This window comes from Nerophis lumbriciformis, linkage group LG03 (genome assembly GCF_033978685.3).
Source record: "Nerophis lumbriciformis linkage group LG03, RoL_Nlum_v2.1, whole genome shotgun sequence".
NCBI classification, from domain to species: Eukaryota; Metazoa; Chordata; class Actinopteri; order Syngnathiformes; family Syngnathidae; genus Nerophis; species Nerophis lumbriciformis.
In genome coordinates this window covers 51,668,811-51,685,228 of record NC_084550.2, presented here as the reverse complement: position 1 = coordinate 51,685,228, position 16,418 = coordinate 51,668,811, and the positions used below count along the sequence as shown (strand labels likewise).

General features: G+C 40.7%; 1 protein-coding gene across 2 annotated transcripts in view; it reads left to right on the top strand.

The window, feature by feature from the left end:
* Positions 1-15,049: 15,049 nt before the first annotated feature.
* The window catches only part of errfi1a (ERBB receptor feedback inhibitor 1a), an 82,689-nt gene continuing 81,320 nt past the window's right edge, over positions 15,050-16,418 (top strand). For both annotated transcript variants that reach the window (XR_012050331.1, XM_061938855.2), the window contains exon 1: positions 15,050-15,129. The gene's annotated coding sequence lies outside the window, so the exon portion shown is untranslated. The remainder of the gene's footprint in view (positions 15,130-16,418) is intronic.

The window sequence follows — 16,418 nt, the reverse complement described above, 5'->3', positions numbered from 1 at the left end:
TCATTGTTTACATTCCCGCAAGATGACAGTCAAGCTTTACCATTGGCCTGTGGAGAACTGGGACAACAGAGACTCTTACCAGGAGGACTTTGAGTTGGATGCGCAGACGCGGTACCGTGAGTACGCATGCAGCTGCGGCTTCCAAACATTTGATCGCTTGCCCGTACGCGCGTGCCGCTATGTGCATGTCACGTACGTAACTTTGGGGAAATATATGTACTGTATGAACTTTGGGGAGGTGAACGGTACTTTGGGCTGTGGGATTGAGTGTGTTGTGCAGGTGTTTGAGTTGTATTGCCGGGTTATATGGACGGGAGGGGGGAAGTGTTTGTTATGCGGGATTAATTTGTGGCATATTAAATATAAGCCTGGTTGTGTTGTGGCTAATAGAGTATATATATGTCTTGTGTTTATTTACTGTTTTAGTCATTCCCAGCTGAATATCAGGTCCCACCCGCCTCTCACAGCATCTTCCCTATCTGAATCGCTCCCACTGCCCTCTAGTCCTTCACTCTCACTTTCCTCATCCACGAATCTTTCATCCTCGCTCAAATTAATGGGGAAATCGTCGCTTTCTCGGTCCGAATCGCTCTCGCTGCTGGTGGCCATGATTGTAAACAATGTGCAGATGTGAGGAGCTCCACAACCTGTGACGTCACGGGCATATCGTCTGCTACTTCCGGTACAGGCAAGGCTTTTTTTATCAGCGACCAAAAGTTGCAAATTTATCGTCGATGTTCTCTACTAAATCCTTTCAGCAAAAATATGGCAATATCGCGAAATGATCAAGTATGACACATAGAATGGACCTGCTATCCCGTTTAAATAAGAAAATAGCATTTCAGTAGGCCTTTAAATTGCCTCTGCTTGTTGTGGTCCAAATTAATCTTCCCTGTCATAATTGATTGCATTATCCCCTAATCTCAAATCCTAATTTATTTATTTATTTATTATTTATTTCTTCACTGTTCTGTTACAGAGAACCAGGACATTGGAAAACATTGCTATGTTATGAAAAGGGGTAGGATTAATAAGCTGTGCTTCTTTCTACTCCTTTTCGGACATGCTGCAACTGGAATTGTGTGATGCATTACATTGTATTGTTTGCATGTTCCAAATAAACTGAAACTGAACAGAACTAATGCTCCGCAGAGGGAGAATGTACAGTAAATGCACCAAGTACAGTAGTCGTGCACGTGTTTGCAACGTTCCAGCGCTTGCATGCTGCACACAATGATTGTTTAGTGCCAAACGGTTGCGCAATATGCTGACCTGTTTTTCCTACTGCGTACATGCGGTGAGGATCCAAACCGAGCATCAAAGATGGTAGAAGATTAGCAGTGCCTTACAGAAATAGAGGTGACAATGGAGGTGAATACATGCTGTCTGAGTTTTTAGCTCCAATGCAAGACAAGTGCAATCATTCCTTTTGTAAAAAAACAAACAAACAAATTGAGTTAGTGTAAATCAATTTTTCCTTATTCTTTAATTTTATGCAGGCCAGAGCCAAACCCCACCCTCTGTGCTTGGTGAAAGGACGGAGATACATGTGACAGATCAGGTCCAACCAGTCATCGGTGACAATCATCCAGTGTTGCTCCACAATTTGTCTTGACAAGCTCGTGTGCAACACTATTTCTTTGCACCTCGTCGTTTATTTTGCACCCGAAAAAGCTTTGTTTGATGGCCCATTTGTCTTGCTTCACGGGACTCGACGAGATACTGCAGACGTTTTGTGCGAGCGTGCATGTGATTGCACATCAAAGTACTTGAGAGTCTGACTCAGGAGGCCGGTGACGTCACTTGGCATGTGTGTGTGTGTGTGTGTGCAGCACACAGGTGCAGGTCCAACCTGCGGCAGACAGTGTGGTGCCAAAAGGACTGTAAAACAATCCGACGGAGGTTATATAGCGCTGTCTATGAAATACACTATATTGCCAAAAGTATTTGGCCACCTGCCTTGACTCGCGTATGAACTTTAAGTGCCATCCCATTCCTAACCCATAGGGTTCAATATGATGTCGGTCCACCTTTCGCAGCTATTACAGCTTCAACTCTTCTGGGAAGGCTGTCCACAAGGTTGCGGAGTGTGTTTGTAGGAATTGTCCACCGTTCTTCCAAAAGCGCATTGGTGAGGTCACACACTGATGTTGGTCGAGAAGGCCTGGCTCTCAGTCTCCGTTCTAATTCATCCCAAAGGTGTTCAATCGGGTTCAGGTCAGGACTCTGTGCAGGCCAGTCAAGTTCATCCACACCAGACTCCCAATCCAATCCAATCCACTTTATTTATATAGCACATTTAAACAACAAAAATGTTTCCAAAGTGCTGCACAACAATATTAAAAACAATATTCAAATATTATCCTTAGCTCCACCAATGACTGAATAAAGGCAAAAAATAAATAAATATAAATAAATATAAAAACAATATAAAAACAATATAAAAACAATATAAAAATAAATATGATTAAAAACGATTTTAAAGGTAAATAGAAATCAAAATTTTAAAAACACAGAGGACATGGATGACTCTGTCATCCATGTCTTTATGGACCTTGCTTTGTGCACTGTTGCACAGTCATGTTGGAAGAGGAAGGGGCCCGCTCCAAACTGTTCCCACAAGGTTGGGAGCATGGAATTGTCCAAAATGTTTTGGTATCCTGGAGCATTCAAAGTTTATTTCACTGCAATTAAGGAGCCAAGCCCAACTCCTGAAAAACAACCCCACACCATAATTCCTCCTCCACCAAATTTTTGGAGTCCGAAATGTAGCGTTCTCCTGGCAACCTCTAAACCCAGACTCGTCCATCAGATTGCCAGATGGAAAAGCGTGATTCATCACTCCAGAGAAGGCGTCTCTACTGCCCTAGAGTCCAGTGGCGACGTGCTTTACACCACTGCATCCCACGCTTTGCATTGGACTTGGTGATGTATGGCTTAGATGCAGCTGGCCGGCCATGGAAACCCGTTCTATGAAGCTCTCTGCGTACTGTGCGTGGGCTAATTGGAAGGTCACATGAAGTTTGGAGCTCTGTAGCAACTGACTGTGCAGAAAGTCTTTGCACTATGCGCTTGAGCATCCGCTGACCCCTCTCTGTCAGTTTACGTGGCCTACCACTTGGTGGCTGAGTTGCTGTTGTTCCCAAACTCTTCCATTTTCTTATAATAAAGCCGACAGTTGACTTGGGAATATCTAGGAGCGAGTTTTGATTTGTTGCACAGGTGGCATCCTATGACAGTTCCACGCTGGAAATCACTGAGAGCGGCCCATTCTTTCACAAATGTTCGTAGAAACAGTCTCCATGCCTAAGTGCTTGATTTTACACACCTGTGGCCGTGATTAGGACACCTGATTCTCATCATTTGGATGGGTGGCCAAATACTTTTGGCAATATAGCTAACAAAGCAAACAAACAGCTCTCTCTCTCTCTCTCCATGTGGCCCTCAGTGGACACAGTCCATCGCTGTCATTCCAGGAACAGCATGCAAAAACTCCAGGCCGGCTAGTGTTACCAGTCGGGGGGCTGTGAGAGCACATGGCGTTGAATGTTAGCAACACAGGGCTTAACGCAAACAAGTACAACCAACAAAAAAAAAAACGGATCGTGATTGCATCATTGTCATGTGTCTGTGTCGCCCGGCCGCCAAACAGCCTACCTCTCCACAGCATCTATTCAGGTCAACTATTGAGGGATGCCACTATCGCTATGGCAACGAGTCAAACAAACAAGGCGTGGGTTTTTGCATGAAACACTAGACTTAAATCGGTGGGCCTCACAAAATGCAGTTTGCGGGAAGAGACGCTCTCCCTGTGAGACTCCTGTGTGGGAGTTGAGGAGCTGTCAGACTCTGGAGATCCTTGCTAACCGCATAAGGGGAAATTGTAAACAAAAGGGTTTGACACTACTTTATTATACCCTGGGACACTCCGGTTCACTGAGGTCATCAAAGGATGAGCCCAGTAATTCATTTATTTGTCTCTTGACACACGTGGGACCGTTTGTAACTCTCTCTAAATAAAGTCAGTTTTTGTGTTTTTCAACTCTTAATCCAGTGGTTCTTAACCTTGTTGGAGGTACCGAACCCCACCAGTTTCATATGTGCATTCACCGAACCCTTCTTTAGTGAAAAATAAAATGGTTTTTTTTTTTCAAATTCAAGACAAAGTTATATGTTTTTGGTAACACTTTAGTATGGGGAACATATTCTAAGTAATAAAGACTTAAAGGGGAACATTATCACAATTTCAGAAGGGTTAAAACCATTAAAAATCAGTTCCCAGTGGCTTATTTTATTTTTCGAAGTGTTTTTCAAAATTTTACCCATTACGCAATATCCCTAAAAAAAGCTTCAAAGTGCCTGATTTTAACCATCGTTATATACACCCGTCAATTTTCCTGTGACGTCACACAGTGATGCCAATACAAACAAACAGCAAGGTATAGCGATATTAGCTCGGATTCAGACTCGGATTTCAGCGGCTTAACACTGTCTGATAATTATCTTATCAGACAGTGTTACTAACAACTATGAACTAGGTTTACAGCATATGAAATACATTTGGCAACAACATGCACTTTGAGAGTGCAGACAGCCCATTTCAGACGCGCTAAGAACATATATTTTTCCACGATTTCAGCACTCAGGTTAACCATACCTAAATAGACACAAAATACTGCATTACACAAGACTACCCGAATGTACTCGAATGATTGAAAAAAATAAATGTTTTTAAGCTAAATTATTGGTAAACACAGTTTATGTATAATAATTTACGTAAAACCGCGAGTAATGAATAAAGTTTTCATCAATTAATATATTCTGTAGACATACCCTCATTCGCTCTCTTTTTTCTGAAAGCTGATCTGTCCAGTTTTGGAGTTGATGTCAGCAGGCCAGGGAAGCTAGGGTCGATATTCTTCTCTTGATCATCTTCGGTGGCATAAGCCAAGACATCCAGGGGGTTTAGCTCGCTCGTCTGCGGGAACAAACTGCCGCCACTGCTTGCCGTGCTACCGAGGTCCTTTGTCCCTGAATTGCTCACACACTCCAGCAGATTCAATGGGGGTCTGGCGGTAGATTTCTTTGACTTTATCGTTGGAAATGCATCTGCTTTGAGTGTCGCAGGATATCCACACATTCTTGCCATCTCTGTCGTAGCATAGCTTTCGTCGGTAAAGTGTGCGGAACAAACGACTGACCATTTCATCGGCTTTCCCCACACCCTCGTATTTTGAACAAATTTCGTCCAATTTCTTACCACTTTCGCATCTTTGGGCCACTGGTGCAACTTGAATCTGTCCCTGTTCGTGTTGTTACACCCTCCGACAACACACCGACAAAAGTGAGAAAATGGCGGATTGCTTCCCGATGTGACGTCACGTTGTGACATCATGGCTCCGAGAGCGAATAATAGAAAGGCGTTTAATTCGCCAAAATTCACCCATTTAGAGTTCGGAAATCGGTTAAAAAAATATATGGTCTTTTTTCTGCAACATCAAGGTATATATTGACGCTTACATAGGTCTGGTGATAATGTTCCCCTTTAATTTTGAGTTATTTGGTTAGGGTTAGAGGGTTAGGGTTATAATAAGGCCATGCCGAATAAGTACTTAATAATGACTAGTTAAGAGCCAAAATGTTACTGATTTGCATATTAATAAGCAACTAATTAATGGTGAATATGTTCCCCATACTAAAGTGTTACCAACTGGTGCACAAAATGAACCGTGCATGAACATCACCTTGTTCAAACAACAAAACCAACACAGTGCATAAACTCACAACAAACTACACGCCTGCAAATCAGTCAGTTGTTGCCGTATCCGTAATACGCCGATAGGGAGAAGTTTGTATTTACACAATGAGTCGGGTGTGTCTTGACCTCCGCCGAACCCCTGAGGCCGACTCACCGAACCCCTAGGGTTCGATCGAACCCAGGTTAAGAACCACGGTCTTAATCTGATGATACGCATATTAAACTACTCAACATGTGTATTGGCCCCTTCTTGGCAACTTTACTTCGTTTTTGTGCAAGGTTTCTTAACAGAGTGTTTTTAGCATAGAATTAGAAAATACATGAAACATTGTCACATTTTGGCATTTATCCTCATACAAAGCTACAGTGATTCAACATTTTTAATGTTTATTTTTTAAATAAACAGAACAGGACTATGCTAAGGTTTTACCCCAACATTAAATATTCAGAAAAATAAATGAGTGAGCTTCTTTTTTGCCTTCCCATGGCCTGCAGAAGATCTGAATAATGCCGTGAACCATGTGACTTGTGACATATACAATATTTTTCAGAGGGTGTAATGTGTTGGGGTAACAGGACTGAGTAAAAACCGAGTGACGTGACCAAAGCGTGCATTTTAACTATATTTTTGTTTAGTTTTTTTTATAAAGAAAATCCACTTAACGGGATCATAGTGATTTGTTTCTACAAAACCCAAAACCAGTGAAGTTGGCACATTGTGTAATTGCTAAATAAAAACAGAATACAATGATTTACAAATCCTTTTCAACTTATATTCAATTGAATAGACTGCAAAGACACGATACTTAACATTCGAACTGGGAAACGTTGTTATTTTGTGCAAATATTAGCTCATTTGGAATTTGATGCCTGCAACATGCTTCAAAAAAGCCGGCACAAGTGGGAAAAAAAGACTGAGAAAGTTGAGGAATGCTCCATGAAACACTTATTTGGAACATCCCACAGATGAACAGGCTAATTGGGAACAGGTGGGTGCCATGATTGGGTATAAAAGCAGTTTCCATGAAATGCTCAGTCGCTCACAAACAAGGATGGGGCGAGGGTCACCACTTTGTGAACAAATGTGTAAGCATTCACCTATTCCGGTTTTTAAAGCCCTCTAAAAAAACCCTACAAAAACAACATTTTGCAAACATTTACCGTATTTTATGGACCATAGGGCGCACCGGATTATAAGGCGCACTGCCGATGAGCGGGTCTAGTCAGTTCTATTTTCATATATAAGGCGCACCGGATTATAAGGCGCATTAAAGAAGTTATATTATTATTATTTTTTCTATATTGAGAAACTTCCTTGTAGTCTACTTAACATGTAATGGTGGTTCTTTGGTCAAAATGTTGCATAGATTATGTTTTATAGATCATCTTCAAGCCGCTTTCTGGCAGTTGCTTCAGGATGCGCCATTTTGTGGGCGGTCTTTACTTTACTTAAATCAATAACATCCGTGGATCACTAGTGCAATAACAACCCTGGAAATGGGTCCCGTGAAAAACCGTTCGACCGGAACTCTCTAATAACTAAAGTTCCTTGGGTGAATAATGTAAACTCAGTACACCGGTATGTTTTAGCACTTTCATGGCGAGTTTACTGACATACATAAGTAAGAACTTTACACTACTTTATATTAGAAATGGCAACAGCGGAGGATGAATGTCCCATAACAAGAAGATAGAGGAAAAGAAGACGCTTATCGACTATGGTGTCGGCATGGACTACAAAGGCGGATGCGTGCAAATTTTCAGGACTAATGCAGATCCCAAATACAGATCAGCAGGTACCAGAAGGTAAGAAAAGTTGCTTTTGCATAATATTGTGAAACAAAACGTCAGATAATATGTCTTACCTTATACACACGCCATAATAATAATTGTATGTTGAAGAACAGTACAATCCATCAAGTGGTGCGGCTTCATAGCTTACCAAAGTCGTACTAAAACATGTTGATAGATTTTTGAGCGTCGTGTGTAATGTTCTATATTTTCAATGTAACATATAAAATGTTGGTGTTGTTTACTTGAGTCATATTGCAGTCTACACGTATCTCTTATGTGTGACTGCCATGTACTGGTCACACTTATCATTTCATCATTTACCAAATAAATTGGCTTCGAGGTCGGTAAGTATAGCCAAAATGATTCCGTACATTAGCTGCACAGGGTTATAAGGCGCACTGTCGAGTTTAGAGAAAATGAAAGGATTTTAAGTGCGCCTTATAGTCCGAAAAAATATGGTATATGCATTCTGTAACCATGTAGTAAGAGGAATATTCATCACATCATAACAATCTCCTGGGCACGTTGACTTCACAGAGCGCATAAAATCTAACGCTCCTTTTGACCAGGGATTGAGCTCTGTTCCCCGTTGAGCACTAATGCAGGACATTATCGGCGGCTAATAATTATGTATCGATAATGGCAATTATGACATCACATTGATAATCCCGATAACGAAAAAATCAACCGTTAAAATGAGCCGATAATAATAAAGGCGTATCTTCTCCGTGTTTGTCGTTGGTCTCTACGTTGTGGCTTAAACTGCCTGCCTCCTCAACCCCTTCTCCCTCCTCTACGGTGTGGTCGCATATTTGTGATGTCATGATACAGCGTGTGCGGCCTGTTGTGTGCAGAGAAAAGCATTCTTTAGCGTTTCAAAAGAAGACATTTAATCCGAAGTTTGTCAAACGTGTTCTGCAGAAATTAAACCGGGAGGGTTGAAGACGAGCTTCCGCACAATAAAATCTGATAAGTCAACTTAAAACTCACTAATTTGATTTATGGAAGCAGTACGAAGCTTCCTGTGTTGCTAAGCCAAGACCTAGTGTTAATAGCGGCGACCGCAGCCAACCTAAAGCCACAGGACTGATGAGAAAGTGTTTGACATGAGGCAACAGTTTGAAAGAAAAGACCATCGTGGGAAATATCTTACTGAGTATTTGTTTATATGTTTAACTTCATGGTTCATTTGTAGGCACGTGGAACTGTAACTTGTATGTATTCTTAATGGGGAAAAAAATTGACTTTATCATTTGTAGCCTGATTTATTCATGTTGTTCAGTTGAATTGCATTGCACTATTATATTATTTTACTACTGTTATTTAAAAATATGAATGTATTTACTTTATTTTTGTAAATCAACAACAGATGTTACTTCACTTGTTTCGGTTTAGTTGCTGACAATGCAAAATCTTACTTTTGTTGGCCTCATTTAGATATGTTGTGTCGGACAGATGCTGTTTTTCATTTTATGAAACCATAAATATGTCATGTCTGTGTGACCATGTTTTGTATTAGTCATGTTTTGTTTTGTTTAGTTATTGGACTCTTTAGTTTCCGGCTTTTCACTCCCTTGTCTTGTTTCCATGGTTGCCCATTAGTTTCACCTATTCCACGTTTGGACTCATTGTGCACTCGTTTGTCACCATAGCAACCCATTAGTTTTCACCTGTCATGTCACGCACCTGTTTTGAGTCACGCACCTGTTGTTAATCATGTCTGTGTTATTCAAGCTTTTCATTTTCTGTTGTTCTTCCTGGTGTCATATATTTTCTAACCCTGCTATCCCCTCGTATCAAGCCCTGTTCACGGTCCCATGCCACAGTAAGTGTTTTTTTATTTCGTGTTCACAGTTTCTGCCTTTGTGCAAGTTTTGTTTTCATTCGCCAAGTTTTTTTTTTACCTCCGCCATTGTGCGCACTTTTCGTTTGTTCCTTTTTGATAGTAATAAATAAATCATGTACCCACCTTCAAGCCATGTCCGATCCAAATTCACTTGCATCTTGGGAAAACAAAAACTCCATAGTCCACGTTCTGACAAAATAATGTTTGAGTTGCCTGTTATCCGTCAATTAAATAATTTAAAAGTTGAAACATCAATAGATACATTTTTCATTTTGCTATATGCATTGATTCCATATTTTGCATGGGTCAGAATTACAGTAGGAAGTGTATTAGTACTGACATTATCGTTAATTAAGTAAAGAAATGTCAGTTTTCATTTTTCCTACGATAGATTTTTTTGTTTTTTTTGTTAGAGCGTATGAAGTGTAAACTGTTAAACTGATTTATTCTCACAAAATCTTGTGTAAATATATATACAGTACATAAATATTGGTTACTGGTTGTAAATCATCGGTTATCGGTATGACTTCAAATTTTTGTTATTGTGCAAATTTCCTGTTCGTATCAGTGACTGGGAACATATGGTAACATTTCATATGAAGCACCTTGTCCTTCATTAATTGAGACTTTACATGCTCTTTTATACACAAAACGGGTGCACAGTGCGTGATGTGTATATAAGGAGGGGCGGCCCTGAATACAGGGTTTATTCTGGTAATGGTTTAACTTTGGAACAGGTTGAGTTGAGTTGAGTTTGAGTTTATTTCGAACATGCATGCATACAACATGATACATCACAATTTCCAGTTTCTCTATTCAACATGATCGAAAAGGAGTAGGAAGAAGCAGAGCTTATTTAATCCAAACCCTTTCCCGTTACATAGCAGTTGCTAAAACTTTCCTGTTCTCAATTTATTCACAGTATACTCCATAAGTAATAACAACAATAAAAATAAAGAAATAAATACATAAATAATACGAAGTTCCATTACAAAATGGAAGTTGAAGGAGGATTGCATACAAAAATGATTTTCATCCTTAGAAGTTGACCTGTATTTAATAAAAAAAATAGCCTTTTTACCGCTTCGTTTCTATTGCCGTGGTTCTTAATAGTTGGTGCATAGTGTAGCTAAAAGCTTGTGCCTGTGCAATTGAAAATGCTGATGACAAACATGGCTCCGCCCCCTGTGCTGTTGAGTAATCATTGCCATGCACACAGTCCTCACCCCTCTCCAGGAAAGTGTGTGTACGTGTGTGTGTGTGTGTGTGTGTGTGTGCGTCTCTCTGTGTTGCCAGATAAGATTTCAATGTGCCCAATCAAGAAACACTCTATGCAGAGATTTTATACACACACACACACACTCACACACACACACACACACACACACACACACACACACACACACACACACACACACACACACACACACACACACACACTGCATGTATTGTGCATGGGTTAAGAGTGCAGGCCGTCGTAATCACAAGTTCTTATCTTATTGTTCGCGGGGAAGGAGGTATTGTTGGTGGTGGCGGGGGCGTTATCAGTAGGGCGGCACGGGCTGGAGGCGTGTACACAAAGTGACCGGGGACACTGTGAGATGAAAACAGGAAATGGAGGCGAGGTGCTAAAACACACACACACACAATCACTCCTATGTTCACACTGTTATGGTGTCACTTAGTACACAAGTGTGACGATAACAAAGGGATGTAAACTATCTTTGAATGAATAAAGTATACTGTATCTCATGATATCGTACAGGTGTCTTGTGCAATAATCTCTTTTGAATTGTGCAAATGCAGCCAATTTACGTACAACTTATTCAATCAATCAATCAATCAATGTTTATTTATATAGCACTAAATCACAAGTGTCTCAAAGGGCTGCACAAGCCACAACGACATCCTCGGTACAAAGCCCACATAAGGGCAAGGAAAAACTCACCCCAGTGGGACGTCGATGTGAATGACTATGAGAAACCTTGGAGAGGACCGCATATGTGGGTAACCCCCCCCCCCCTTCTAGGGGAGACCGAAAGCAATGGATGTCGAGTGGGTCTAACATAATATTGTGAGAGTCCAGTCCATAGTGGATCCAACATAATAGTAAGAGTCCAGTCCATAGTGGGGCCAGCAGGACACCATCCCGAGCGGAGACGGGTCAGCAGCGCAGAGATGTTCCCAGCCGATGCACAGGCGGGCGGTCCACCCCGTGTCCCGACTCTGGACAGCCAGCACTTCATCCATGGCCACCGGACCTGTGCCCCCCCCCCCCCCTCCACAAGGAAAAGGGGAGCAGAGGAGAAAAGAAAAGAAACGGCAGATCAACTGGTCTAACAGGGGGGCTATTTAAAGGCTAGAGTATACAAATGAGTTTTAAGATTGGACTTAAATGCTTCTACTGAGGTAGCATCTCTAATTGTTACCGGGAGGGCATTCCATAGTACTGGAGCCCGAATAGAAAACGCTCTATAGCCCGCAGACTTTTTTTGGGCTCTGGGAATCACTAATAAGCCGGAGTTCTTTGAACACAGATTCCTTGCCGGGACATATGGTACAATGCAATCGACAAGATAGGACGGAGCTAGACCGTGTAGTATTTTATACGTAAGTAGTAAAACCTTAAAGTTACATCTTAAGTGCACAGGAAGCCAGTGCAGGTGAGCCAGTATAGGCGTAATATGATCAAACTTTCTTGTTCTTGTCAAAAGTCTAGCAGCCGCATTTTGTACCAATTGTAGTCTTTTAATGCTAGACATAGGGAGACCCGAAAATAATACGTTACAGTAGTCGAGACGAGACGTAACGAACGCATGAATAATGATCTCAGCGTCGCTAGAGGATAAAATAGAACGAATTTTAGCGATATTACGGAGATGAAAGAAGGCCGTTTTAGTAACACTCTTAATGTGTGACTCAAAGGAGAGAGTTGGGTCGAAAATAATACCCAGATTCTTTACTGATTCGCCTTGTGTAATTGTTTGGTTGTCAAATGTTAAGGTGGTATTATTAAATAAATGTCGGTGTTTAGCAGGACCGATAATCAGCATTTCCGTTTTCTTGGCGTTGAGTTGCAAGAAGTTAGCGGACATCCATTGTTTAATTTCATTAAGACACGCCTCCAGCTGACTACAATCCGGCGTGTTGGTCAGCTTTAGGGGCATGTAGAGTTGGGTGTCATCAGCATAACAATGAAAGCTAACACCGTATTTGCGCATGATGTCGCCTAGCGGCAGCATGTAAATGCTAAAGAGTGCAGGGCCAAGAACCGAACCCTGAGGAACTCCGCACGTTACCTTAACATAGTCCGAGGTCACATTATTATGGGAGACGCATTGCATCCTGTCAGTAAGATAAGAGTTAAACCACGACAAAGCTAAGTCTGACATACCAATACGTGTTTTGATACGCTCTAATAAAATATTATGATCGACGGTATCGAAAGCAGCGCTAAGATCAAGAAGCAGCAACATAGATGACGCATCAGAATCCATCGTTAGCAGTAGATCATTAGTCATTTTTGCGAGGGCTGTCTCCGTAGAGTGATTTGCCCTGAAGCCGGATTGAAAAGGTTCACAGAGATTGTTAGACACTAAGTGTTCATTTAGCTGCTGTACGACAATTTTTTCGAGGATTTTCGAAATAAAGGGAAGGTGGGACACCGGTCGGTAGTTTACCATGAGGTCAGGATCAAGGTTAGGTCTTTTGAGCAGAGGATGAATAACCACATGAGTGTAACAAACAATACCACACTGTACGATGTACAGTGGTACCCCAATTTTCATTTGTAATCCATCCCAAAATAAGACCGAATAGTACAAAAACTGAATCAAATTTTCCCATAAAAAATGATGTATTATTACTAGAGATGTCCGATAATACCGGCCTGCCGATATTATCGGCCGATAAATGCGTTAAAATGTAATATGGAAATTATCGGTATCATTTTTTTTAAATTATCGGTATTGTTTTTCTATTTTATTTTTTTATTTTTTATTTTTTTAATTATTAAATCAACATAAAAAACACAAGATACACACTTATTTCTGTTATTAATATTCTGGTTCTTACATTATATATCAATATATATCAATACAGTCTGCAAGGGATACAGTCCGTAAGCACACATGATTGTGCGTGCTGCTGGTCCACTAATAGTACTAAGCTTTAACTGTTAATTTGACTCATTTTCATTAATTACTAGTTTCTATGTAACTGTTTTTATATTGCTTTACTTTCTTTTTTATTCAAGAAAATGTTTTTAATTTATTTATCTTATTTTATGATTTTTTTTAAAAAAAGTACCTTATCTTCACCATACCTGGTTGTCCAAATTAGGCATAATAATGTGTTAATTCCACGACTGCATATATCGGTTGATATCGGTATCGGTAATTAAAGAGTTGGACAATATCGGAATATCGGATATCGGCAAAAAGCCATTATCGGACATCTCTAATTATTACCGTATTTTCCAGACTATAAGGCGCACTTAAAATCATTTTTTCCTCCTCAAAACTCGACAGTGCGCCTTATAACCCGGTGCGCTTAATGTACGGAATAATTCAGTTTTTTCTTACCGACTTCGAAGTAAATTAATTTGGTACATGGTGTAATGATAAGTGGGACCAGTAGATGGCAGTCAAACATAAGAGATATGTGTAGACTGCACTATAATGGCAATATGACACAAGTAAACAACGCCAACATTTTATATGTTCCATTGAAAATATAGAACATTACACAGAGTGCTCAAAAATCTATCAAAATGTTTTAGTACGACTTTGGTAAGCTAAGAAGCCGCACTGCTTGTATTATTATGGTGTGTGTATAAGGTAAGACATATTATCTGGCGTTTTGTTTCGCAATATTATGCAAAAGCAACGTTTCTTACCTTCTGATACTTGCTGATCTGTATTTGGGATCTGCATAGATCCTGAAAAATTGCGCGTGTACGCCTTTGTTGATAAGCTTCTTCTTTTTCTCTATCTTCTTGTTATGGGACATTCATCCTCCGCTGTTGCCATTTCTGATATAAAGTAGTGTAAAGTTATTACTTATATCTGTCAGTAAACTTGCCATAAAAGCACTAAAACATACCGGTGTAGTGAGTTTACATTATTCACCCAAGGAACTTGTGTTGTTGTTTCCGGATGAGGAGATGCTGCTCCGTTATTGATTTAATTAAAGTCAGAATGTCGGAATGAAAATAGACCATTCGTCGGCAGTGCGCCTTATAATCCGGTGCGCCCTATGGTCCGGAAAATACGGCATATATATTTTGTAGTGATGTGCGGATCGATACTGAAATATCAATACTGCTGACACCAAATCCTTAAGCGCTAATATCGATTCTCCAATCAAAATATTGATACTTTTGATACTTTAGTTCAGGGGTCGGCAACCCCAAATGGTAAAAGAGCCATATTGTCTTTATATTGGGTTTTGTTAGTGTTATCCGGTGTTTTGTGTTAGTTCCTGTCTTGTGCTTTTATTTTGGCGGATTTTCCGGTTTTGTTGGCGTTTTCCCGTGGCTGCTTCACTTCTGTCCCAGAGCATTTCCCCTCACCTGTATTCTGTTTGCAATCAAGACTATTTAAGTTGAATCTTTTTCTACCTTTGTTGTTGGGTCATTCTTGATGATCGTTTTCACTGGACTACAGGGGAGCCTTTTTTGATGCTGCGGTTGACGCTCTACTTCGTGGATGCCGTCCGCTCCACATTTCCTGTGAGTGTTTTGCTGGGTTCCAGCAGTTTTGTTTTGTTTTCTTCATAGTCTGTCCGGGCAGAGCACTTCTTGTTACTCTCGCTTTTTGGTCATTTATCAACAAATACCCATTTTCTACCTCGTTCGTCTGCATCCTTAAAATTACAACAACCTCCTGCGTCTTCCACGATGCACCGTTTGTCACTGCTTGACACATATTGGACCAAAAATAGAAAAATTAAATCTGTCTGGAGTTTCAAGAAATTAAAAGCCTTATATAAGTGTTTTAATGAAGGCAACACATGATGTAAATGTTTATATTAGCTATAATAGCCTACTATCAAAATGAATCTTTGTTGACGGAAATGTTGAAATGTAATAATTTTTCTACACATTTTTACAACATTGGAAAACAATAGTAAAACAGAGGCTTCTCAGAGGGTGAGATAACTCCTGAAAATTACTGGCTGAGAATGGCCAAAGGTATAGATGTGTGTGTCCAAGTTAAAGGAAACGGCAGGCTGTCTTCTTTTAATAGATTTATTACAATTTTTACAAGCTGGGTAACGTTTGCTGTAGTCTATAACGGCACACAAACAACTATCAGAAATGCAGCCAATATTACATGCAGATAATGTGTCATGTGACATGCAAATATAAATTAAATACACAACATACGTAAGTAAAGGAAGCTAAATGAGCTCAATGATGCAATATGTAGCCTAAATAGTATCAATCAATCAATCAATGTTTATTTACATAGCCCTAAATCACAAGTGTCTCAAAGGGCTGCACAAGCCACAACGACATCCTCGGTACAGAGCCCACATAAGGGCAAGGAAAAACTCACCCCAGTGGGACGTCGATGTGAATGACTATGAGAAACCTTGGAGAGGACCGACCGCATATGTGGGAAACCCCCCCCAAGGGGAGACCGAATGCAATTGATGTCGAGTGGGTCTGACATAATATTGTGAGAGTCCAGTCCATAGTGGATCCAACATAATAGTAAGAATCCAGTCCATAGTGAGGCCAGCAGGAGACCATCCCGAGCTGAGACGGGTCAGCAGCGCAGAGATGTTCCCAACCGATGCACAGGCGAGCGGTCCACCCCGGGTCCCGACTCTGGACAGCCCGCACTTCATCCATGGCCACCGGACCTGTGTGTCTCCCCCTCCACAAGGGATAGGGGGTAGCAGAGGAAAAAGGAAAAGAAACGGCAGATCAACTGGTCTAAAAAAAGGGGGCTATTTAAAGGCTAGAGCAGTGGTTATCAAATGGGGGTACGCGTACCCCTGGGGGTACTTGAA